Genomic DNA, 25,289 nt, shown 5'->3' with positions numbered 1-25,289 from the left:
CAAGTAACCCGGCAAACCCAAATAGCCACATTCTTAATTGACGCTATAAACAGGTGCACAATTACAAATCACAGCTCAATATACCAAATTTATTCAAATTCAAATTCACCTCGAAAATTCCAAAGTATGTATATTCATAGTACAACCATTATCCATACTGACACCGACTATAAGCCCCTCCGTATCCTCCTCCTTCCTCCATCTCCCCATACTTCCCTTCCTCCACATCCATTTTTCCACTTACTTATACGCCTCCCTTTTATACTCTGACTACCCCTCTTCCCCCTATCTCGTTCTGGATACGACCCGGACAAACCCATAAACATAGACTAACTATAAGAAAAAGTTATACCCAAGTAACCCGGCAAACCCAAATAGCCACATTCTTAATTGACGCTATAAACAGGTGCACAATTACAAACCACACTCAATATACCAAATTTATTCAAATAAGTTATTCACCTCATCCAAATTCCAAAGTATGTATGTTCATAGTACAACCATTATCCATACTGACACCGACTATAAGCGAGTATTAAGCCACAAGTTTCCTTAAAATTGGCATTAATTTACAAACTCCATCATAAACTAAAATTATAAATTAACACTGAGTATAAGCGGGTATTTGTTCATGAGCTCCGTCATCTCCAATTATCCGTAACTTTAGCTGACATTCACGGAGACTGAGCAGATCTTTTAGTAGATGAATGAAAACCCTTGCCTATTCTACAATGTTTTTGGAAGATTAGACATGACACAGCAAGTAACCAAGCCCTCTCATAATGGTACAACATGTAGTTCGAACAATTCGAAGCCCATCTGAACATCTGCCATGATCGAAGAAACAAGTTCCTAACCACAAACTACTGCCTGCATTCCTTTTAGTATTTAACATCCTAGTTATTTCATCTCATCCATCACTTTTTAATTAGGGGTGAGCAAAACCGTATACCGATACGGTTTTAAAAATCGCAAAAATCACTATACGGATCCGATACGGTTTAACCGTATATACGATTTTCGGGTACCCGGAAAAACCGTGTATACGGAATCCGTATATACGGATACGGTTTGGTGACAAATGCCCAATTAAACATTTTAATTATTTAAGAGCTAATAATTATCTCTAACATGACCACCTCTTATAAAAGGCTGATTTTTGTTTATTGAGATAAGTTGGTAAAAAAAGTCATAAAAAACATTAAAAGAGTGGAGTTGAAAGAGAACCTTTGCATTTTTTTATTTTTTTTATACAAAAACTTCAAACCGTGTCAGAAACCGTATATACGGTTTCGTTTTTGCCCGACCCGGATACGGTACGGTTTTTATAAAACTGTATCGTATATACGGATTTTCGTATCGTATATACGGAAATCCGTATAACTCAAACCGTATACCGTATCATATCCGTATTATAAAACCGTATCGTATATTTTTGCTCACCCCTATTTTTAATTAGCTTTTGCAAATATAATTACAAAAAATATCAATGTTATAAAGAAGATTAAAAGCCATGTAGAATCACCAATCAAGGTGCAGCCATAAAGATTGAATGCAGGACTCATTCCAGAAAAAACCTGCATAATATAAAAATGGTTTGTTAGAAAGCACATTTCAATGTATATGACTGCTATATGGGGGAGCATATCTAACAACAGTATCATCTAACAAGAGTTTAAACTAAGCTCAGGGATCACTAAAAATATATTTTATGGGTACTATTTTCCCCTACTCCTTGGACCCAGCCTACTTTGGAAGGCTTGGCCCCAGAATGGTCCAGCCAGTGAGGGTTCGCTTCCATCTCACCTTAAATTAAGCATTAGAGAGCTCGAAATAAAAGCTACTTAGTTTTAGATTCAATATTTCTATCAAATGGAGAAGTTCAAAGCAAAAGCTCCAACATCAATCAGAATAACAATAAAACAATAGTTGATGTTATCATGAAGTACAACTCCACATAACTCTCTCCAGAAATTTCTAGATTTAAAAGTCTACGAAGAGGACGTAGAAAAGAAAATTACCTTCTTCCCACGAGTTAGACTTAGACGAATACACTACAAGAAAAACTAAAACAGGCGACCGAAATTTGGCGACTGATATTGGTAGTCGCCAAATTGGCGACTGATTCACAAATTAGCGATCAAATCGATCGCTAATTTGGCGACTGATTTTTTTAAAAGGGGAATCTAATTTGGCGACCGATAATCGATTTGGCGATCGATTTCAAAGTAGTCGCCAAATTGGCGATCAATTTCATCGCTAAATGGCTTTTCGGCGCCAAATTTTTTATAGAAAAACGGACACTCCTCTCTCCGCTTTACTCTTTCAAACAAAAAAAAAAAAAGAGAGGAAGCAGCAACGGGCGATTAAGGCGACGACAACAACCACACAACCACACAACCACACCACCACTTCCACCACCGTGGCCACCGTTCTCATTGCCTCCATCACTCTCTTTAATTAGGTTAGTTTTTTTTTTGTTTAATTTCAGTTTAATTAGTTTAATTTGTTAGATTAATTTGTAGTTAGTTTGATTAATTTGTGGTTAGTTTGTTAGATTTATTTGTAGTTAGTATGTTAGATTAATTTGTAGTTAGATTTAGTTTAATTTGTGTTTGAATTAAAAGGGAATGATTAAGGGGATTTGTGTTTAGGTTTAGGGTTATGGGTGGGGTTTTGGTCGGCGGTGGGTGGCGGTGGTCCGTGGGTGGCGGTGGTCCGTGGGTGCGGTGGGCCTTGGTGAAACCGTCTCCTTATTATTATTATTATTAGTATTAGTATTAGTATTATTATTAGTATTCGTATTATTATTATTATTGTTATTATTATTATTATTATTATTATTATTATTATTATTATTATTATTATTATTATTATTACTAATTAAACCGTCTTATTATTATTAATATTAAGCTAAGTGAAACCGTCTTTTGCATTAATGGAATTAGCTAAGTGGAACCGTCTTTTGGATTAAGAGAAATTACTATTAGCTAAGTAGAACCTTCTTTAGGACTTGATTTTGATAAATTTAGTTTGATAATTCATGTTATTGATGAATTGAGGTAGAATAACCTTGTTATTTTTGTTTTTCTTTTCTCTTTTCAGGGTTGTCACCGCGTTGTTGCTTCTTGTTTTCTTTTCATTTTTGCTTTTACTTGATTAGGTAACCTCCTCTTACCAGTTACCTTTTAAATTTACTAATTTTAGTTCAAATTATGTTACGGACTTTAGGATAGAAGCCTTTATTATGTGGTTGAATTGGGCTATTGAGTGACTTAATTAATTTAGTACTTGATTGTGTTGTTGTTTGATTTGATGTTGACTTAGTACCGTTCAAGAATTACTCATTAGGAGTAATTCTTGAATAGTCCCCATTTTGGGATCGTCTTTGCACGTTCAAGTCATTTAGGTAGTAAACACGTACTTGTGATTTATTAATGAGGAATGAGTTTGGTGGCGATCCCTTTAATGTTCTCCGAATACATGTATATGTGTATTTGGAGAACGGAAGGGAATTGTCGCCGAATTTTTCCTCATTAATAAATTACAAGTGTGTTTGCTAGTGACTTGAAACGTACATTGACGGGTTTAGGTTGGAGTGATAAGGACCCCATTCGAAGATGGATTACTTATTGACAATATTTATATATTGTTTTCATATGTTTATTGTATAATGTGGAGTATAATGTTTAAATTTTGTATGTAATATTATTGTTATTTTTTAAAAATGTTTAAATTACTTTGGGGTCTTCTTTAGATTAAAATGAAGAGATTGGAACGTTCATGGATGTATGAAGGAAGATTAGACCATTCCAATAAGAAAAGACGTCCTACCGCTAGATTTATAAAGGGTGTTAGCGAGTTTATTGAATTTGCTAAACAACAAGATGAATATGACTTGGTAGACAAAAAACTTAGGTGCCCTTGTGCCAAATGCAAAAACCTGAAATGTAAAGATTGTGGGGCGGATAGATATGAGACAAGTGAAGGAGATACAATTTTGGTGTTGAAAAAAGGCAACGGTAGTAAGAGGGCCAAAAAGAGTAAGAAACCAATAGCATGTAACCAATTGTTTTACTTTCCTCTCGCACCAAGACTTCAAAGAATCTATGCCACCAAAAACATTGCCGAACAAATGAGATGGCACAAAGAAAACACACGTGCTCCGGGGAAGATGAGTCATCCTAGTGATGGGGAAGAATGGAAACGATTTGATCAGATGTATCCTGATTTTGCCAAGGAACCCCGCAATGTACGACTTGGCTTGTGTACGGATGGATTTGATCCTTTCGGTAATTTTGGGAGGAAGTATTCTTGTTGGCCCGTTATGGTCACACCATACAATTTACCACCTTGGTTATGTATGAAAAGACCATTTATCTTCTTGTCACTTATTGTTCCCGGACCAAAAAGCCCGAAACGTAATTTGGATGTTTATTTACAACCATTGGTGGAGGAGTTGAAATATTTGTGGGAAGTTGGGGTGGAAACTTATGATGTGTCTAAAAAACAAAATTTTCAACTTAAAGCTTCCCTTTTGTGGACAATAAATGATTTTCCCGCCTATGGTATGCTATCTGGGTGGTCTACACAAGGACAAAAAGCATGTCCTTGTTGCATGGAGGAAAGTAAAGCATTTTGGCTTCCCAATAACAAGAAAATAAGCTGGTTTGATTGTCATAGATGCTTCTTACGAGAGGGAAATCCACATAGGAAGAACAAGAAAGCTTTCACAAAAGGTAAAGAGGTGCTTGATGCCCCTCCGAAACGAGTGCCTAGGGATGAGATATGGAAGACGGTATGTGATTTACCATCCCCTATTGATGGTACCGAGGAAGAATTTAAAGAATTGAAAAAGCAAAAAAACGGTTGGTTTAAAAGAAGCATTCTTTGGGACCTTCCTTATTGGAAGACAATGTTGATAAGACATAATTTGGATGTAATGCACATAGAAAAGAATTTCTTTGAGCAACTAATTGACATGATCATGGATGTAGAAGGTGAAAAATGTGATAACATTGCTTCTAGAAAAGATTTGCAAAAATTTTGTCATCGTCCCAAATTACACATTCGCGGCGACAGGTCTAAGCCAACATCCATTTTCACTCTCGACAAAGCTAAGAGAAAAGTATTGTGTGAGTGGTTACAAAATTTGAAGTTTCTGATGGGTATGCATCGATTTTAGTCGATGTGTTGATCTTAAGAAGTCAAGTTGCAAGGCTTGAAAAGTCATGATTGTCATGTATTCATGGAGCGATTATTACCCGTTACTTTGAAACACCTCGTGCCGACAAACGTTTGGAATGCAGTTGTTGAGATTAGTCAATTCTTCCGAGATTTATGTGCCTCTTCAATATGTGTTGATGACATGATTCGTCTAGAAGAGCAAATACCACAGATATTGTGTAAGCTTGAAATGATCTTTCCTCCTGCATTTTTAACTCCATGGAGCATCTACCGGTTCATTTGCCATATGAAGCCAAAGTTGGGGGACCCGTCCAATATAGGTGGATGTATCCATTTGAAAGGTAATTAAGATAATCTAGCTACTTTTAAATTAAAATTAATAATAATAACTAATCTAGCTATTATATGTTAACTTTATTATTAATAAAATTCATCATTAACTTTTATAGGTTTCTTAATCATTTGAAGAAAAAAAATTGGTAATAAAGCTAGGGTGGAAGGTTCTATATGCAATGCTTATTTAACGGAAGAGATTGCAAACTTTTGTTCTCTTTACTTTGAAAAACATATAGAAACCAAAGCAAAAAACTTGAATGTTGAGAAACCGGATGAAGTAGACGGAAGTTTACCCGAATTTTTTCAAACTCAAGATGATGAAGGGTGTTCATCAAAGGGGCAAACAAGATATTTGGATGATAAGGAGTATAATCGTGCCCACCTTTACGTGCTATCTAATTGTGACCTCTTGGAGCCATATGAAACACAGTTTGTTAATGATTTCATTCAGAGGAATCCTAATATAAGTAAGGATGATGTTTGGGACAAACATGAGGACCAATTTCCATCATGGTTTCAGAAACATGTAATTGAGTTGAATATTCAAGATGATTTGATAAGAAGTTTGGCTTTTGGTCCTTCAAAAATGGTAAGAACGTGGAATCGATACTCGGTTAATGGGTTTAATTTTCAAACATTTAACCACGGTAAAGGTAAGGCTAGGTGCAATTGGGGGGTTACTATTTCTTCTCTTGATGACAACGAATACTATGGTATAGTTGAAGATATCTTTGAAATTAGTTATAGTGGACGTGACCGAGCTTATAAAACTGTCTTATTCAAGGTTGACTGGAAGGATAATTCTGTATTTGGAATGAGAGTACATGAACAATACAAGCTTGTAGAAGTGAATCGTACTAGAACATACTCTAAGTATGATCCATTTATACTTGCACATCAGGCTCATCAAGTGTATTTTGCTACTTATCCAAGCACAACAAATGATAGAAATCAAAATGCGTGGTGTGCAATCTTTAAGACAAAGGCACGGTCACAAGTTGATACAACTTTTTTCCAAGAAGAAAACATTTCAAATGAAACGCTTTTGTCTCCACCCGATGAAATCAACTATGAGCATGAGAATAAAGATGGTGAAGACATGGAAGAGGAAGAATATTATGATGTGGAAGAGAGACTGCCGGGGGAGGATGAAGCAGAGGAGGAGGAGGAGGAGAGAAGGGAAGAAGAGGAGGAGAGGAGGGGGGAAGATGAGGTGAGGAGGAGAAGGGAGGAGGAGAAAAGGAGAAAAGGAGGAAGGACGAGGGGTTTGGAGATGAAGATGATTATGATGATGATGATGACGATGATGAGGATGAGGAAGAGGATGAGGATGATGATTAAATTGGTATAATTTTGTATTCCTCAAGAGTAAATTATTAAAATTTAGAATTCTGTATAATTTTCATTTATCATTATTTGTGTTAATTTTTATTTGTATTATCGCGATGGCCGGAGCGGGTCGAGGTAGGAAGCGTGGAAGCGGCTCGGGAGGAGGACAGAGTACGCATCCGGAGCGGGAGGAGGAGTTTGTGCGGGAGGATCCGATCTGACAGACGGTGACGGTGAGGAGACCGACGCTACCGACGAGCCAAAGACGGGTGCCGATACGGTACACTTCGGATCATCGGATGATTCTTGAGCCGACGGGATTATGGTAAGTTTTATTCTTTATTAGTCTACTATTTTTATTTCTTTTTTTTTTTTTTTTGTAATTTTACATGTTCAAAATAAATGCAGGTTTATGGACGATTGCGTGATACGAGGTGTCACGAAAAGCACGAAGACTAATTTCGTGGGTCCAATTCCTACATCGTGGACACAAGCTTCTCATGCACAAAGAGAGGCGTGGTTCAATAACTTTCGGGTATATATTTTCCGTAATTCTTTGTTTTAGAAACCAAATAATTAATTTTGATAAATTTTTTAAGAACCAAGGTTATACTTTTATTTTATACTAATATGAAATTTTGTCGCTTTTTTTTGTAGTTATCATTTGCTTGGTCACCGTCTCAAGAATGTAATGTCCGTATCAGGTACAATGACGTCGGTACTCGACGATATCGGGACGTGACTTGGAAGGTAGTTAGGCGCCCAAAGGAACCAGACCACATGAAAGGTATTTAATTAACTTGTTTTGTTATTTGTATTAATTAGCTTATACTCTCTTATATTATAAATAATATCAGTAACTTATTAGTTATGATTTCATATGTGTAATTGCAGGTGACAAGTATGAGGGCTTAATAAAGCATACCAAAAGTGAAGCTTTTGGAGAAGTCTAAGCAAGCATCCCTCAACAAAAGAGGAGGAAAGGAAGACGCCGTGAACGAGCCTACTCATTACGCGGGTTCACGATCGTTCTGGAATCGTATGTTGGGTGTAAGTACTTTGTCTATTATTTTACACTTTTTTTTTTTTCAATGCAACATGTTTATTTTATGTTAGATTTTTTGTTGATTTTATAACATGTATGTTTTTTTTTCTTTCAGAGAGGAAAGAAGAAGTCACAGCCGATTGCGACGGTACCGGAACTGTTTCTGGACACGCATTCCAGAGTTGACGGAAAAGGGGTTAGAACTTGGACTAAGCCAAAAGACAAGCAATTATATGTAAGTTTTCCGTAACACTTAATTTTTGTTAGTTTATTCTCTTTTAAAATGTCGTATATAAGGTGGTTACCATATTAACTTACTACCATTTGTTTAATATTGTAGGAAGCATTTGAACGAGAAAAAGCCGTCAATCCAGAAAGACCGGACAATGACATATGGTATGAGTTGGTGGATGGCTTCAAGAAAGGGCACGTGTATGGTACCGGAAGTTCAACACCGGCTTTCTATGAGAAAACGCGTAGAAGATCGACTTCAACAATTCCCAAAGAACACGTATCAACCGGGAATTATTAGTCAACTTCAAAGTCAAATAAGAGAGCGTGATGAACGTGATGCCAAACGTGATGAAGAACTTGCCAAACGTGATGAAGAATTCCGGCAAATGAAGGAAAGAATGGAAATGTTTGAGAATTGGTGGCAAGGTTGTAACCCCGGACCTAGATCCAACTACGATCCAAATGATCCGTATGGTCCACATGGGGGGAGTGGAGCCGGTGTTGGCTTCCAAGTAAGATGATTTTAGCATGTAAGTTTGTAAAACTTGAACACTTTAGACTTGAACATTTAAAATAGCTTAGCTTGTAAAACTTTCATTTTCAATATATGAAATGAAGTTTGAGAAATTGGGAGGTGTTGGGTTGAAATGTATGGTGTTGTGTGTGTTGAAATGGGATGTATGGTGTTGTGGAACATCGGTTTGTATGCAGGTTGTAAATATTTGGCTAGGAATGAAAACGAAAAAAACCACCAAAACATACAGTAGCTTTGGCGACTGAAATGGGATTTGGCGACTGAAATTCAGTCGCCAATTTGGCGACTGATTTCAAGGTAGTCGCCAAAATGGCGACTCAATTGCGCCGCTAAATCCCAATTCGATCGCCAAATTACATCGAAAAATCGCTCGTCACCCAAAAAAGGCGACTGAATTGGCATTTGGCGACTGCTATTCAGTCGCCAATTTGGCGACTACATTTAATCAGTCGCCAATTTGACGACTACCCTATCAGTCGCCATTTTTGGCATTTGGCGACTGATTTTTCAGTCGCCAAATTTGGCGACCGACTTTAGTCGCCAAAGCTAGAAAAGGCGACTAAGGTCCGCGACTGACGTTTGGCGACTGATTTCAGTCGCCAAATTGATTTTGGCGACTGATTTCAGTCGCCAAAATCAGTCGCCTGTTTTAATTCTTTTTGTAGTGATATGGGCATTATCGAACATGCCATTCCTTATTAGAGTGGTAACTATAGCTTCCTTCACCTGCATTGAGGATATGTATATGTAAGAGCTAATAATATGGCTCTGTAGGTGAAAATCATTCAATATACAGCCATAATCACTTCCTTGCGAGTTGGAATATCGTTGAACGCCAAAGCTTTTGCTGAATCAAATAATTAGCAGAAGCCATATTTGGTCCAAAATAAGGTATCAACATTACAAGTTTACAACCCATATTGAGTTAAAAATACAAAAGAGTGAAGTTAGAAAGGCGTTAAGGAAGATGGGATCAAAGAAAGCAGAGGGATCGGATGGTATACCCATAGAAGTTTGGAGGTGCTTCGGGGAGAAAGGGATCGAATGGGTAACCATGCTCTTCAACAAGATTTGGAGGAGCAACAAGATGCCATCGGCTTGGAGGAGAAGCACTCTTGTCCCTTTGTACAAGAACAAAGGTGATGTTCAAGAGTGTTCCAATTATCGGGGAATTAAACTTATGAGTCATACGATGAAGTTATGGGAGCGGGTAATCGAGCAAAGGCTTAGGAGATGTGTGGACATCTCGGAAAACCAATTTGGATTTATGCCCGGGAGATCGACTATGGATGCGATTTTTATCATGAGACAGTTGATGGAATACCATCGGGACAAGAAGAAGAACTTACATATGGTTTTTATTGACTTGGAAAAGGCATATGATAGGGTACCAAGAGAAGTACTTTGGTGGGCTTTGGCGAGAAAGGGTGTGTCGCGAAAATATATTGACCTCATAAAGGACATGTATGAGGTGGCTAGTGCAAGTGTTCGCACTAATGTTGGGAGAACGGAAGAATTTCCTATTACCATCGGGGTGCATCAAGGTTCAGCACTTAGTCCTTTTCTGTTTGCTATAGTTATGGATGAGTTGACAAGGGATATTCAAGACGACATCCCTTGGTGTATGATGTTTGCTGATGATATTGTGTTGATTGATGAGACAAAAGAGGGGGTGGAGAGAAAGTTGGAATTGTGGAGGCATACTTTAGAGACTCGTGGGTTCAGGCTGAGCAGGAGTAAGACTGAGTATTTGAGGTGTCAGTTCACTAAGGTGGCAGAGTTGAGATCGACAGAGGCGGGGAGTATTATTTTCGATGGGAATGTTGTTGAGGGTTCGGATTTCTTCAGATATCTGGGATCTATTATTCAAAAAGATGGGGAGTTAGACGGAGATGTGGCTCATAGAATTAAAACGGGATGGTTGAAATGGAAGAGTGCCTCAGGGTTTCTATGCGATAAAGATATGCCCCAAAGATTAAAGGGAAAATTTTATCGCACGGCAATTAGGCCTGCCCTACTTTACGGCTCCGAGTATTGGGTCGTGAAGCATTGTCACATTCAAAAGATGAGTGTGGCGGAGATGCGCATGTTGAGGTGGATGTGCGGACATACAAGGAAAGATCGGTTAAGGAATGAGGTTATTAGGGAAAAGGTAAAAGTGGCGCCAATAGAGGACAAGATGATGGAAAACCGACTAAGATGGTTTGGTCATGTGAGAAGGAGACTTATGGACGCACCAGTTAGGAGGCCGGAGACTTGGAGAACAGAAAAGGTCCCTAGAAGCAGAGGAAGACCGAGACAGGCATGGTTGAGAGTGATAGAGCACGATATGAGAGTTTTGGGGCTTGAGGAGAGTATGGTGACGGAGAGGGCACAATGGAGGGAAAGGATACATGTGGATTTTTAGTATTTGATGTTTTTTGACAGATTTAGTGTTTTTTTTATTTAATTTAAAGAAATTAAATTATTTATTCTTCTCTCCTTTATTACATTTTTTTACCAACCACTTTCTTATAGATTTTACCGGGTTCATTCCGGATCCTTAACTCTATTTCGGTTTTTAAAAATCGTTTTAATCTTTTCTCTTGATTTAAATTTTTAGTTTTTTTTAAAAGAAAGACGGAATTCGATTTTAAAACCCCTAAGTTTACCTTGACTTTACACTACATTTTCGTTCTTCCTTTTTGTTTTTCATCTTCCCTTTTTTTATTCGCATTTGAGGCGTGCGTTCACCCATGGACGGTTCGAAAGGATGATTCATGTCAGCCGACCCCAAATCATTTTGGGATTAAGGCTCTGATGTTGTTGTTGTTATTGTTGTATTGAGTTAGAAATAATGCGTGCCAATCATGATCACGTCATTCACAAAAAACTCTTTTATTTAGACTTAAAAAAATAGAGATCTCTCACTTAAAAAGCCGTCACAGGAAGAAATTACAACATTACACCATTGTCGCAAGTGCTACCACGAACGACAAGATAATGAGGGGGTTGGATGTACGCAGTTTTAACAATGTAATAACATCTAGAGCATGTTGTTTCAGGATGACCCATAATGTAAATTGTGTTGAACATTGCACAGAATGACTGCTGCTAGTTGACCCAAAAAAAAAGCACAATCAATTTAGTGAGGCCTTTTATTTTATTACTACACAACATAATCAAGAGCCAACGAAAATTGTATTTGGCTCCAATTTTCACTGACCTGTCCAGATGCTCCTCAAGCTTAAATATTTTTCCTTTGTAGATTCTGAATCCTTCCCAGACTGAATCACCCCCTTGTACCACTGAATCAAAAACTGAAACCTTGAACGGGCACCAGTACAAAAAAAAAAGGCAACAAAGATTCATGTGGTTAGAGCATAAGCAATAACCAATACAAGAAAAATAAATCAAGACACTCTCAACAAAAATAAGAAACGAAGTAAAAGAACCCCAGATATATAGCTTCTCAATATTGTAGTTACCTTTGCACTTTCACGCGGTAAAATCGCATCCCCTACCCATGCAAGCAGCTTCTCATTTGCTAGCACAGAAAGACCGGGAAAGGGTAAGCATGGACTCAAAGGAGAAAATTATCGCTGAACACGGCGCTTAAGAAAGGCATAAAATGGTAAACATTGTTCCAACAAGTCATAGTACGAAGGTGGAAAGGGCTGAGACATGAAAATAGAATAGAATTATCAAAAGGAAAAGGCACTGAAAATCAAACCATTGCCAAAGTTAAAGGAAAACACGAATCAGAACGCACTAATTCAATAGCATTTTAACATTCAGCCACATGGGGGATATAGGCATATAGCCAAAATATATTCTTGAAATTTTATTATAATCATTTTTTTACAGCAGAAGACAGTTACCAAGATATAGCGTGAACAACTCAAAAAGTAAAAAATATTTTTTGAATGATATAGCGTGAACCTTCCCATAAGGAAGCACCTACTCATCATACCCAATTATTAAGATTAGTATCAATGAATTAAACACAAACTGAAAGAAAACAGAAGACCAAAATTTGGGATATTTGCGTTCTGTTTTAAAACCTGTTGATTTATGGACACTTCCATACCACCATGGAGCCCATACACCCATCTATGGGTTTTGGACCAGCTTCCCATCTGCAGAAGAATAAATACATTTAAAATCTTAACTATAGCTGCAACTTGACTTCTGAGTCAATTGAAAACTACTTCCTTTGTCCCAATCATTTATTTACCTTTGATTAAAATACCCCTCACAAAGAATAAAAACAGTAAACAAATGATTGGGATGGAGAAAGTTTTATTTTAAGGAACTCTGCGAAAAATGCAGCCAAGAGCATTTAAGTGGCCAAGTAACACCTATTAGTTAATTACTCAGTCCCTTGTGGCAGTCAGGCTAATAAGCCAGATGTATTAAGCTGAGTATCAATGACTCTTAAGCACAGACTGAATCTTCAATACCAAATTCCGTCTATATCTTATCAGTTTTATTAGGCATGCATGACAAACAAAAACATACACAATGCCGAGAGAGATTTATGTATCCATGCATTACACAATGATGGAATGATCTTTCATTCTTCATAAATTATCACAGTGTTGAGAAGTTGTGAACAGAGAAAGCAATGTTATTCGTGCAAATTCCTTACTTGAGCATAGCAGGCTGGAAGGGGGTATTCAGATCCTCACAAAGACCATGTAAAGTTCCCTACAATCACACAACGGAAAGAAGAAATATTTATCAGTCTTCGTGCGTAAAAATTACTAAAAACAAGAAAAATACACAAATTTGCAGAATAGAGTTCTAGTTACGGTAAACACAAAAACAGGATCGGTAGAACAAAAAACACTTTTCACTATGCATGGTCCAGGCCATATCAGCAATTTAATTACTAATGGAAATAAGAAACTGGTAAAAGATAACTTGACTTGCAGACAACCGATATCCCATATCCCATTGAATGTATAGACACCGTGAAATGTCAAGGAAGCCAGTACAAACTTCATATTGGAACATGTTTGTATTTCCCGTATCTTACAATTTAGCTAGCTAAGCACCGAAAAAAAGTGAACCCACAAATTCACATTCAACAAACATCTCAAGATAAAAACTAATGTAGAAGTTTGCCTTAACCTGTGGATCTCGTTGAAGTTCTCCAGCATCAACGATCGCTGGTGGATTTCCCAGATCATGTAGCTCACTGTATATGGTGACCAATGTAGCTAAACCAACCTCGAGAAAAGTCGGGGGCGCAACCTCATTGAATGATGGCTAGCAAACAAGTTCAAAAAACTGATAATATGATTATAAGGATTTGATTTCGTCATCAGAATAATTTGTCCACTTCACATGGTCCTCACTGATAATTTTATTAGATATATGTGTTCCGGGTGTAATTTCGGAGCAGTGTTGTGACCACGTAAGCTTGTTGAATGATGTCTTTGCTTGACTCTTCCTTTCGCTCTTTCTTGTTTAAGATGAACAAACTGAGGGCTCGGCTTGGTACCGAGCGTACTCACTCCGACGCTCAAGTCAGTAAACTTAAAGAGATAAGTTGTGTGTTACTTGGCGAAGTATATTGTAGAGAGATAAGGGAGTTTATACCAGTTTTTGGGATTAATTGTGGATCGTTTTCTCAATGAGGATTGAGGAGTATTTATAGACTTTCACCTTTTGTCACGTAGTGGCCAAGTGGCCAAGTGGCAGAACAGGTGGAAAGACTGTTCTACCCTCGGCCGAGGGACCCATGGCAGGCCGGCTGGCCTGGTTGACTCCATGCCGAGGGGACGGGATGTGAGTACGCGGATATGCTTCTCGGCCAGCTAGGTGCCGGGACCGAGACCCAGTGACAGCCGACGTGCGTCGGTTAGGTCATCTAATACGTTGACTTGCTGTCTTTTGGCTTTGACCTCGCTCAATGTGTTGACTCGGTCAGCGGGTGCAGAATATGCCCCATCAATTTGCCCCCAGCGTGGTCTATGCCGTGGTATGGACCTTCGATGAGTGTTGAGCGTATTCTGCGCAAGTTGAACTTCTTCCCCGACTTCTTCTTCCTCGGCCTGGTTCTGTTCAGGCCGTACCGTATCCCCCCTCCACATGGATGTGTAATGGACATCAAATGTGGAAAAGAAAATGGCGCTGGCCGAGACCAAGGTTGGGAGTGCCGTGTGCCTTTGATTGCCCCCGGCCGGTGCTGCCAAGCTTGGTTGATTAGCGGGCCGGTGGAAAGTAGATACCAGGAAGCGTGTCAAAGAAGAGTGGTTACTGTGTGTCGATTGACATTCCGTGGCTGCATGCTTGACATGTGGCTTGGCATTGATTGGTGGACGTTTCATGGGCTTTGCTCTGATTGGTCTGCTGAATGGGCTTTGCTCTATAAATAGAGCAGTGTGCCCCTTATTTTGACCGCAAAACTTCATTTTCTCAAAAAAAATTCCTCTCTCTTAGTCTTTTTCGAAGAAATTTCTCTCTAGTCTTCAAAGCGTTACTCGGCGTAGCACTTTTTACAAGGTAAACAAACAAATTTTTCCCCAACTTTTTACTTGTTAAATAATTGTTGTCACCATGTCTTCTGCGGATGCTCAACCCAGTACCTCTGCGCCGGGGGGAGAACCGTCGCATCCTGATGAACAGGAGCCACTGGTCGTCACCCCGATAGGGTTTGGGGGTCCTAAGTCGCCTTCCCCTGAAATTGATCCAAAATTTTTGGAGGGTTTTGAGGATGATGATGATGAGGCGACTCAATCTGATGAAGAGAGGTCGCAGCTCTTGGATCACGGCGACGCCTGCTCGATCAGTCCTGATCGTGCTTGGACGAATAAGTTCGCTAGTTGTTCCGGTCCTGATCTTTTTTAAGACCATTACTCCTTCGGCAGGGGGTATAAAATTGTTATCCCTGGGGAGGGTCAGGCGGTCTGTTGCCCTCCCAAAGGCTGTATTGGCGTGTACATCAGACACCTGGAGTATGGGCTCCGGTTTCCTCTGAATGAATACGTCGTAGCCATAATTAAAGCCATGAACGTCGCCGTGGCACAACTGCATCCGTTGTCCATCCGGACGATAATCGGCTTTGTGTGGCTATATCCCTTTAAGGGGGAGGCCCCAACGGTGAACCTCTTCCGTCGGCTCCACCATCTTCGGCAGGCTACCCTAGGTGGCACGGGGTGGTACAGCATACAGACCGAGGCGGGTTATGTTACCGTTTCGAAGTTGTCATCTTGCAAGGACTGGAAGGGGCGGTGGGTATACGTCGAGGTTCCGGAGGACTATACGCTGCCCCGGTCCTTTCAGAGCCGCTTCAATTTGCGGTGTGAGAATCAAGGGGAGCATGACAAATACGTCTCCCGGAATAAGCTTAAGATGGACGTCATGAAGGTATATCTTAATGAGGACGAAACGCGGGCGACGAGGCTGAGAAGGATGGCACGCCGAAGGGATGGATACCCCCGACGCAGATCGTTCTTCAGGATGAGCTGCTCTGCTACGTCGGCCTCATACCGGCCCTCAGCCAGGGTGAGTGGGGTCGGTGTGAGGCCCATCTTTGCTTTTTATGTTTCTGTATTTGAACCTTGGTTTATTTCTTTTGCTTAACTCCTGCTTCGTTTCTTTTGCAGACCGATTTGGCCCGGAACTGCCTGTCTCCGTCCTCAAGAGGTTGGGACTTGGCGAGGACGGGAGAGTTGTTGAGCTGCATCCAAAGGCCGCGCTACGTGACCGCAGACCGGCCCCTCACGAACTTATGGAGCAGCAGTTGAAGCCATTGGATGTGACGGTGGCTCAAGCACAGATTGCTGGTAACGTGCCGCGCCGGAGACCAAAAACAACGTCTACGGCGGCAACGGCGTCAACTCCAGCTCAGTCTTCTATCACCGTTCTGGAGGCTTCTCCTCCTTCAAATAAGAGAAAAGAGGCCGTTGCTGCTGTTACCGAGGCCGGGAAAGGAAAGGGACCAGCCGGCCCTCTGCCTAAGAAGGCCAGGACTGGTACGGATCTTACCCATGGCTCGGATTTAGCAGGTTCATTGGGCATTCCTGATGACAGACTCTCTGACATGTCAATGAATGTTGACATGGATGCTTTGTCTGGATTTTTTGTAGATCAACCGCCGCCGGCCATCGTTCTCTCTGAACGGCAATTGGAGAAGCGGCCTGTGCAGACGGGCGATAAGAATGTCACCGCCGACTCCTTATCCCAGAAGGTTTCCCCCGCTCAGCTTGTGGCGGAAGGCACTAGGTTGACCAAGAAGCTGGCGAAGTGGAATGAACTAGCAGGCGCTCATATTATGGAGAAAGAAAAGGTCATGGCTCGAGCTGCCCCTGCGCTTGAACGGCTTAGGCTCGAGCTTGCCGCTGCTAAGAAGGAGGCCGAGAGGTCGAGGGAGGACTTCCAGGCCGCCAAGAAGGACCTCCTCGCTGAGCGAAAGCTTAGGGAGGACGCTGAAAAGGCGGTCCTAGCCGAGAGAGCCAAGTTTGAGGCTGCGGAGGCTGACGTTGCTAAGCTGTTGGAGGAGAAAGACAAATTTGAGGGCGGCTATAAGGCCATGATTGATCAGAGGGAAGAATGGAAGTCTTTGCATTCGGCTGAGGCGAAGGAGCATAGGAACACCAAGGCTATCCTTGCTCAGAGGGAGAAGGACATTGAGACGCTGCAAACCGTCGTCATCCCTGACATGTGTGCCCGGTACCGGGACCAAGTTGAAGAGGCTACCAGGGATGCAATCAAAGAGCTCGTTCCTGAAGGCTCCTTCCCGTGGCAAGATTTTGACCGACTTCTTGATGAGAAGGCGGATGCTGCGGAGGCCAAAGCTGCGGAGGAGGCGAAGGCGGCGAAGGCTGCTCAGGAAGCTGAGGCCAAGGCGGCCCATGCTGCAAAGGTGAAGGAGGCTAGGGAGGAGGCTGAGAGAGCAAAGGCAGGTGAAGCTTCTGGGCCGTCCACTGTTGGTGATGCTGCTACTACTGCCGGTGGCGAGCAAAAACAGGCATAGGGAGACGGGCGGTCATCACCAAATTCACCCGGCCCTTCTGACAGCTTCAGCTATTCGGGGGCCAACTATTGAGCCTTTCCTCCCTGCCATTCTTTTGGCGCTTCAAGTCTTATGTCTGTAACCTTTTGTTGTACCTTTTGTTTTTGTTAAACTTTTGGTAGGTTGTGTTTAGGCTATCCCTATGGGGACGGCCGTCGTCTTTGTTTTGCCTTCACCTGTAAACATTTTTCAATAAAGTTTGTTTATTTTGCCTCCATCCAGTTGTCTTATTACGTTTCTACATATTGAGTGCTTTTTCGTTTTTACTTCCGGCTTGGCCGAGGCAGTTAGAAGGCGCATCTCAATTGTACTTAAACGTTTATTAACATGTTGGCATGTCGGTCGCTTCCTCCTCCACCCCCGGTCTTAGCCGAGGCGGACAGATTTGCGCTTCCCAACCGCCGTTGTGAACATGTTAGCGTATCGGTCGTTGTGTCCCCGCTACTCCCGGCTTTGGTCGGGGCAATCGAGGTTACGGCTCGACAGCGTTCGTATCTGTAGACATATTGATCGCTTCCTCTTCCACTCCCGGATTGGCCGAGGCGGTCAGATTTGCGTTTCTCAACTGTACTTATACGTTCCTAAGCATGTTGGTCGCTTTCGCGAGTATCAACCGCATTTGTAGTGACTGCCCGGTTGGCGTCTACTAAGCATGTTGGTCGCTTTCGCGAGTATCAACTGCCATTGTTGTGACTGCCCGGCTTTGGCCGCGGCGTCTACCTTGGTACGATTACGGAGGGGACGAGCATTTTGATGGAAAACTTGGATCATTCTTCATAAGATATAATCACGCGTTGGGGTGCCCACAACGGTCTCGGACACCTCCGCCGCGATACAAAATACTTCCTAAGGTTGTCTGTGTTCCAATGGCTCATTAGAGGAACACCCTCCATGTCTGTCAGCCGGTATGTCCCCGGCCTCATTTCTTCAACCACTTTGTAGGGTCCTTCCCAGTTGGCCGTCATTTTACCATGGATGTTTCCTTTGTTTGTTGCGGCCGACTTTCTCAGGACTAGATCTCCTACTCTTAAGTCCCTTTTGTGGACCCTACGGTTGTATGCTCTTCTCATCCGGTTTTGATAAACTGCCAAGTTGAGCCGTGCCGTGTCTCGACTTTCTTCGACCAGGTCTAGGGAGGCTCTAAGGCCTTCCTCATTTTCGACTGGGTCAAAAGTTTTCGTTCTGAATGTCGGCACCGCTGCTTCAATTGGCAGTACGACCTCAGACCCATAGACTAGGTGGAATGGACTGTACCCCGTTGCTTCTTTCTCCGTGGTTCGAAGTGACCACAGGACGCCGGGTAGTTCATCAGCCCACCTTCCCTTTAGATCTTCAACCTTCTTTTTTAGCCCGTTCAGGATTGTTTTATTAGCTGCTTCCGCCTGCCCGTTGCTCTGAGGGTGGCAGACGGCGGAGTATGCAAATTTGATACCGAGCTCTTCCAACCAATTCATCACCATGTCGCTCCAAAACTCTCGGCCGTGGTCAAATACCATGACTTGGGGCAACCCAAATCGAGTTATAACGTTCTCCCAAATCACTTTTCTTACGGCCGCCGTGGTCTTGGAAGGTACCGCGACAGCCTCGACCCATTTGGTGAAGTAGTCAACGGCGACAATCAGGTACTTCCTTCCTCCGGAGGCCGTCGGAAATGGCCTTAATAAATCCATCCCCAACTGTACAAAAGGAAGAGGACTAAGCACCGGTTGCAGGTCTCGGGAAGGTGCATGTATTACCGGAGCATGCATCTGACAATTTTTGCACTTCTTGGTCTTTGTTCTGAAATCTTCAAGCCTAGTGGGCCAGAAGTAGCCGGCTCGGAGAGCTTTGTGGGCTAACGTTCTCGCCCCCATGTGATGTCCACAGATGCCTTCGTGAATCTCTGTCAGTATTAGCTCCGCGTCGGCTGGGCCGACAAATTTCAAGAGTGGCCTTATTACAGACCTTCTATATAATTCTCCTTCGAACACCAAGTACCTTGCGGCGATCCTTCTTATTTTCTGCGAGAGACTGCGGTCCTCCGGCAACTCATTTGTAAGTTTGAATTTCATTATCAGAGTCATCCACGTCGTCTCGGCTTCGATGTCGCCCACCATGCCGACGGTCTCAGTGATGCTTTTAGCATTTCTTATATCCACCAGCACGGTTCGACTGACATTCTTGATGCTTGAACTGGCAAGTTTTGAGAGAGCGTCGGCTCGGTTGTTCTCAGACCTGGGAATGCACTGTATCTGGAAAGATTTCAATTTTGCGGTGTCAGCTTTTACCCTTTCCAGGTATCTTACCATCCCGTCGTCTCGAGCCTCATACTCTCCTCTGATTTGATTAGTCACTAAGAGTGAATCTGTCTTCAACACAATATGCTCCGCCCCGGCAGCTCTAGCTAACTCGACTCCAGTTATCACCGCCTCATATTCGGATTCGTTGTTTGAGGCCGAGAAGGTAAATTTCAAGGCGTACTCAAACACGCCCCCGTTAGGGCTGATGATAAGGATGCCGGCTCCTGAGCTGTTCGCCGTGGAGGACCCGTCGGTGTATACTTCCCATACCCCGGGATGTGATTCTTCTTGATATGTGCACTCGGCCAGGAAGTCTGCAAGTGCTTGCCCCTTTATCGAAGGCCTCGGCTTGTACTGAATGCCAAAGCCGGATAGCTCTACTGCCCATTTGATGAGCCTGCCGTATTTTTCGAATTTTTCCAATGCTTTCTCCAATGGCTGGTCGGTTAAGACCGTCACGGGATGTGCGTCAAAGTAGGGTTTCAGCTTCCTTGCGGCAACGACGACGGCAAGGGCTGCTTTTTCGATCGATGGGTAGTTTCTTTCGGCGGCTAGCGTGTGTGGGCGATAAAGTAGATTGGGTGTTGCTTTGCTTGTTTTCTTCTCTCGACGATTACGGCGGCGGCCGGGGCCGCGAATCGATAAATATAGGTATAGCGTCTCCCCCAGCGTCGGCCTGGACAGGGTTAGGAGAGTTAGTAGGTGGGCTTTCAGTTGCTTGAAAGCCGCACTCTGTTCCTCCCCCCAGCAAAAGTCTTTATTCCCCTTCAACACTTTAAAGAATGGGGTGCTCTTGTCGGCCGACCGAGAGATGAAGCGGGCGAGAGCCGCCATTCTCCCGGTCAGCATCATAACCTCTTTGCGATTCCTCGGCTCCGGCAGGTCCAGTATTGCTTGGACTTTCTCTGGATTGGCATCAATTCCCCTGTCGCTGACAAGCACGCCGAGGAACTTACCGGCCCGGACACCGAAGTTGCATTTCTATGGGTTAAGCTTCATTCTATATTTCCTTAGTGAACAAAATATCTCGCTCAAGTCGGCCAAGTGCTCGGTGTCAGACTTGCTTTTTACAATAGCATCGTCGACGTAAGCCTCGATGTTTCGCCCTTTTTGATCTTGAAACACTTTGTCCACCAGCCTAGTGTAAGTTGCGCCAGCGTTTTTCAAACCGAACGACATCATTTTATACATGTATGTGCCGTGTATGGTGATGAATGCGCACTTAGGCATGTCTTCCTCGGCCATGAATACCTGATGGTACCCTGAGAAGGCGTCTAGCAGGCTCAGCATAGTATAGCCTGCCGTTGCGTCAATTAAACTATCTATTCGAGGCAAGGGATAACAATCTTTAGGGCATGCTTTATTAAGATTTGTAAAATCAACACACATCCTCCACGCCCCTGATGACTTCTTTACCATTACAACATTTGCTAGCCACTCAGGGTAAGTACAAGGCATGATAAAGCCCGCCTCTAATAGTTTATCTACCTCAGCCTTGATGGCCTCATCTTTCTCGGCTGAGGAGTTCCTCATCTTCTGCTTGACAGAGCGAGCGGTGGAGAGTACGTTCAGCTTGTGAAAGATCACCTTCCGGCTCACGCCTGGCATCTCGGCTGCTGAGTATGCGAAGACATCTTTGTTCTTCCTCAGCAGGTCTAGGAGATTGGCTCTGAATTTTGGCTCCAGGCCGACACCGACAGTTACGGTGCGCCCTGGGTCAATTTCCACTTCTTCGGTCTCGGCTCCTTCGACCATGCCGACGTTGGTGTGCATCGGATCACCCTCCTGCTGTAAGGATGGGCTCTTCCCTTTCTCTGACTTCTTCGCCACTTTGAGGGATTGCATGTTGCACCCTCTGGCAGATACTTGGACATTGACAATTTCGTCTCTTTCGTACCTTGAGACGAGCTTTTGTGCTTCCCCCTGGTCCGAGACATACATCAATGTCAGGGCCTGGATGGACATCACAGTATCGGCCTCGCTCAAAGTGACCCGGCCTATCAGAACATTGTAGGCGGACGAACCATCAATAACCACGAACTCAGATAGAACATTCTTAGCCGCATCGGCTTGGCCGAACATCACCGGCAGTCTGATTGACCCTAGGGGTACCAGGCCGGCCCCAGAGAAGCTGTACAGCGGGTTAGCGCAGGGGCTCAGGTCTTCAATCTTCAGACCGAGATTGAGAAAGCACTCCCTGAACATGATGTTCGTGTAGGCGCCTGTATCAATTAGGCACCTCTTGACCAAGTGGTTGGCTATCTCTAGGTGGACTACGAGCGGGTCGCTGTGCGGGGCAACGACTCCGTCGTAATCCTTCTTTCCGATGGTTATATCGGGGACGGTGGAAGCGGGGGTCGCTGTGGTGGGCACAAAGTTGATGGCTTGGTAAAGCTCATTTAGGTGCCGTTTGTGCCCATTAGCTGACCCACCGTTCTCGTTTCCTCCGATGACAACCTGGATCACTCCCATTCTTTGGAATACTGATTTTCTGTCCGCCCCGTCGGAGCTTTTTCCTGGGCCTCCAGCTACATACTTGCTGAGGGCCCCATTTCGGATTAGCTCTTCGATGGGTTCCTCAAATGCCGACAGTTGTCGATCTTATGGCCGGCTTGGCCGTGGTAGTCGCAAAACTGGCTAAGGTCGCCGTCCCCCCCACCTTGGTGGGCCTTGCCCATTTCTGCCCTTCATTTTTGCTCAAGGCAAAGACCTCGGCCGGTGATTTAACCAGGGGGTGAGACTGCTGTACCGCTTCGGGGTGTATGGTCCCGAACTCCCCCCGGCGCCCGCCGAGTTCTGTTTCCTATTAAATCTCTCAGGCCGTGACCTATTAACGTCACGGCGTCCTTCATCTACGTTATCCCGGCGGCTCCTCCTCTCTGGGTGCCTAGCTTCACTGTGGCCTACCCAGGTCTTGTGATAGTCCTCCACCTTTATGGCTCGGTCGGCCATTTTTCTGGCGGAGTCTAGGTTGTGGTCCTCGCACTTGATGAGCTCATTTTTGAACTCGCCTTTCGGCAGGCCTTTCATCAATGCGAAGGCCGCCAGTTCGGTGTTCAGCTCACGAATATGCTGAACCTTAGCATCGAATCTCTTGACGTAGCTCCGGAGGGACTCGTCCTCCCCCTGTCGGATAGTCAAGAGATCAGATGTCTCCACGGCCCTTCGCTTGTTGCAAGCGTACTGGGCTATGAAATTGTCCCTTAGGTCGGCATAACAGTACACCGAGCCATTAGGTAGCCCCTTGTACCAACTCTGTGCCATCCCATGCAGGGTTGTTGGGAAGACTCGGCACCACACCTCATCGGGTTACTCCCACACCGACATGTACGACTCGAAAGCCTCGGCATGGTCGGTTGGTTCACTATCCCCTTTGTATGATATGGGCGGCAGCTTCAGTTTGGTCAGCACAGGGACTTCGAGGACATAGGCGCTGAGGGGCTGTCTGACCACGTGTCGAATGACACGCGGCGATCGGCTCCTTGCAACCTTAGTCTGGCTTCTTTCCCCGTGGCGGGAAGGGCTTCTTGTTGTCCGACTTTGGAGAGTCGAACTTCTTTCTTCATTTCTTCGGGGGTGGCCTCGTTGTTGCCGCGGCGACGCTGTCCTCCCGCGCATGGGGGAAGGACTTCGGTCTGCCACTGGCACCACGGGCACCGCCGGCGTTCTAACAGCTCCTTGTATTGCTCCGGACAAGTTGTTCGGAGTCACTTTATGGGCCCTGGTCGCCTGTGGAGGCTCTGCCGCCCCTGTCGCCGTGACAGGGGTAACCGGCGTACCACCCATCAGGTCCAGGAATAGCTTCAATTTGGCTGCATCGACCACATGTCTCATGACAGTGACTTGGTCAGTAGGCAGCGGTGTTTCTGGCTCTCTCGGCATCCCATACTTCACCGGCTCAGTGACTCGGCCGGTAGGGGACCGCTCGATCTCAGAATTTGGGAACGTGTCATCCTGGTAGAATGCAGTTTCGTCACTCACAATTATTTCTGGTTGTTTTGACATCTTAGCTGTTGGTATGGTTTTTTTGGTTTTTTTTTTTTTGTAAGGTAGGTGACTAGCTTTTAGTGTCTAGATCCCCACAGACGGCGCCAATTGTTCCGGGTGTAATTTCGGAGCAGTGTTGTAACCACGTAAGCTTGTTGAATGATGTCTTTGCTTGGTTCTTCCTTTCGCTCTTTCCTGTTTAAGATGAACAAACTGAGGGCTCGGCTTGGTACCGAGCGTACTCACTCCAACGCTCAAGTCAGTAAACTTAAAGAGATAAGTTGTGTGTTACTTGGCGAAGTATATTGTAGAGAGATAAGGGAGTTTATACCAGTTTTTGGGATTAATTGTGGATCGTTTTCTCAATGAGGATTGAGGAGTATTTATAGACTTTCACCTTTTGTCACGTAGTGGCCAAGTGGCAGAGCAGGTGGAAAGACTGTTCTACCCTCGGCCGAGGGACCCATGGCAGGCCGGCTGGCCTGGTTGACTCCATGCCGAGGGGACTGGATGTGAGTACGTGGATATGCTTCTCGGCCAGCTAGGTGCCGGGACCGAGACCCAAGTGACAGGGCCGACAGGCTGCGTCGGTTAGGCTGTCTAATACGTTGACTTGCTGTCTTTTGGCTTTGACCTCGCTCAATGTGTTGACTCGGTCAGCGGGTGCAGAATATGCCCCATCAATATGAATTATTAAAAGACCTAACGACTAACCAAAATCCAGAAATTTACGACTCTTAGGAGCATACTTACCAGAATGTCCAGTGGATTTCGTATCACTATGATGTGCTTTCCCCTCTCCTCCAATTCGCTTGACAAGCCAGGAAGGCGTTGTTTAGCCATGTGCTGAGACCAAAAGTAGACTACTATCATGAGGTCATTATTTCTTTGCCTAAAATCATGAATACTAATGAACGTTGACAACAATTGCAACAGCAACAACGACGATGTTACTCCAATGCCTCGAAGGCTGCCGCATATGAAAGGGAAAGGGAGGGTTGGAGACTCAAATTTCTGCTGCCTTACTCATGTGTTAGCAACACAGAGAGACCATTTCCGGATAGGAAGACGTATAATGAAGAACCAACAGTCAGCCCAGGTGGGTTTAATTAAATACTACAAGCAAGCTAACATTCGTCAACAGATTAAGAATAGCAACGAGAATCAGCAGAAACCTGAACGTGGCGCATAAATTCCATCCCCAAGGCCCTGACCCACAGCACTCCCCATGGCCCTATCCACGTATCCAATGAGTGCATACTGGCAGCAAACTTAAGACACCACAAGTAAAAGCGAAGTGTTACAATACGACAAGCAAGAAAACATACATAAATAGATCACGAACACCAACAA

The 25,289-nt window shown here is 43.6% G+C and overlaps 1 long non-coding RNA gene and 1 pseudogene across 1 annotated transcript; one reads left to right on the top strand and one right to left on the bottom strand.

Annotated features, from left to right (window-relative positions):
• The first annotated feature begins 7,795 nt into the window (after positions 1–7,795).
• LOC141590978 (uncharacterized) lies at positions 7,796–8,588 on the top strand. Its single transcript, XR_012520570.1, has 3 exons — positions 7,796–7,902; positions 8,013–8,132; positions 8,238–8,588. It is a non-coding gene; the product is annotated as an uncharacterized LOC141590978 (long non-coding RNA).
• Positions 8,589–9,331: 743 nt separating this feature from the next.
• Positions 9,332–24,982, bottom strand: LOC141590979 (branched-chain-amino-acid aminotransferase-like protein 1; annotated as a pseudogene).
• Between the last annotated feature and the right edge of the window lie 307 nt (positions 24,983–25,289).

This window comes from Silene latifolia, chromosome 7, assembly GCF_048544455.1.
Source record: "Silene latifolia isolate original U9 population chromosome 7, ASM4854445v1, whole genome shotgun sequence".
NCBI lineage: Eukaryota > Viridiplantae > Streptophyta > Magnoliopsida > Caryophyllales > Caryophyllaceae > Silene > Silene latifolia.
The sequence above is the reverse complement of the archived record's forward strand: the minus strand, read 5'-3'. Positions and strand labels throughout refer to the sequence as shown.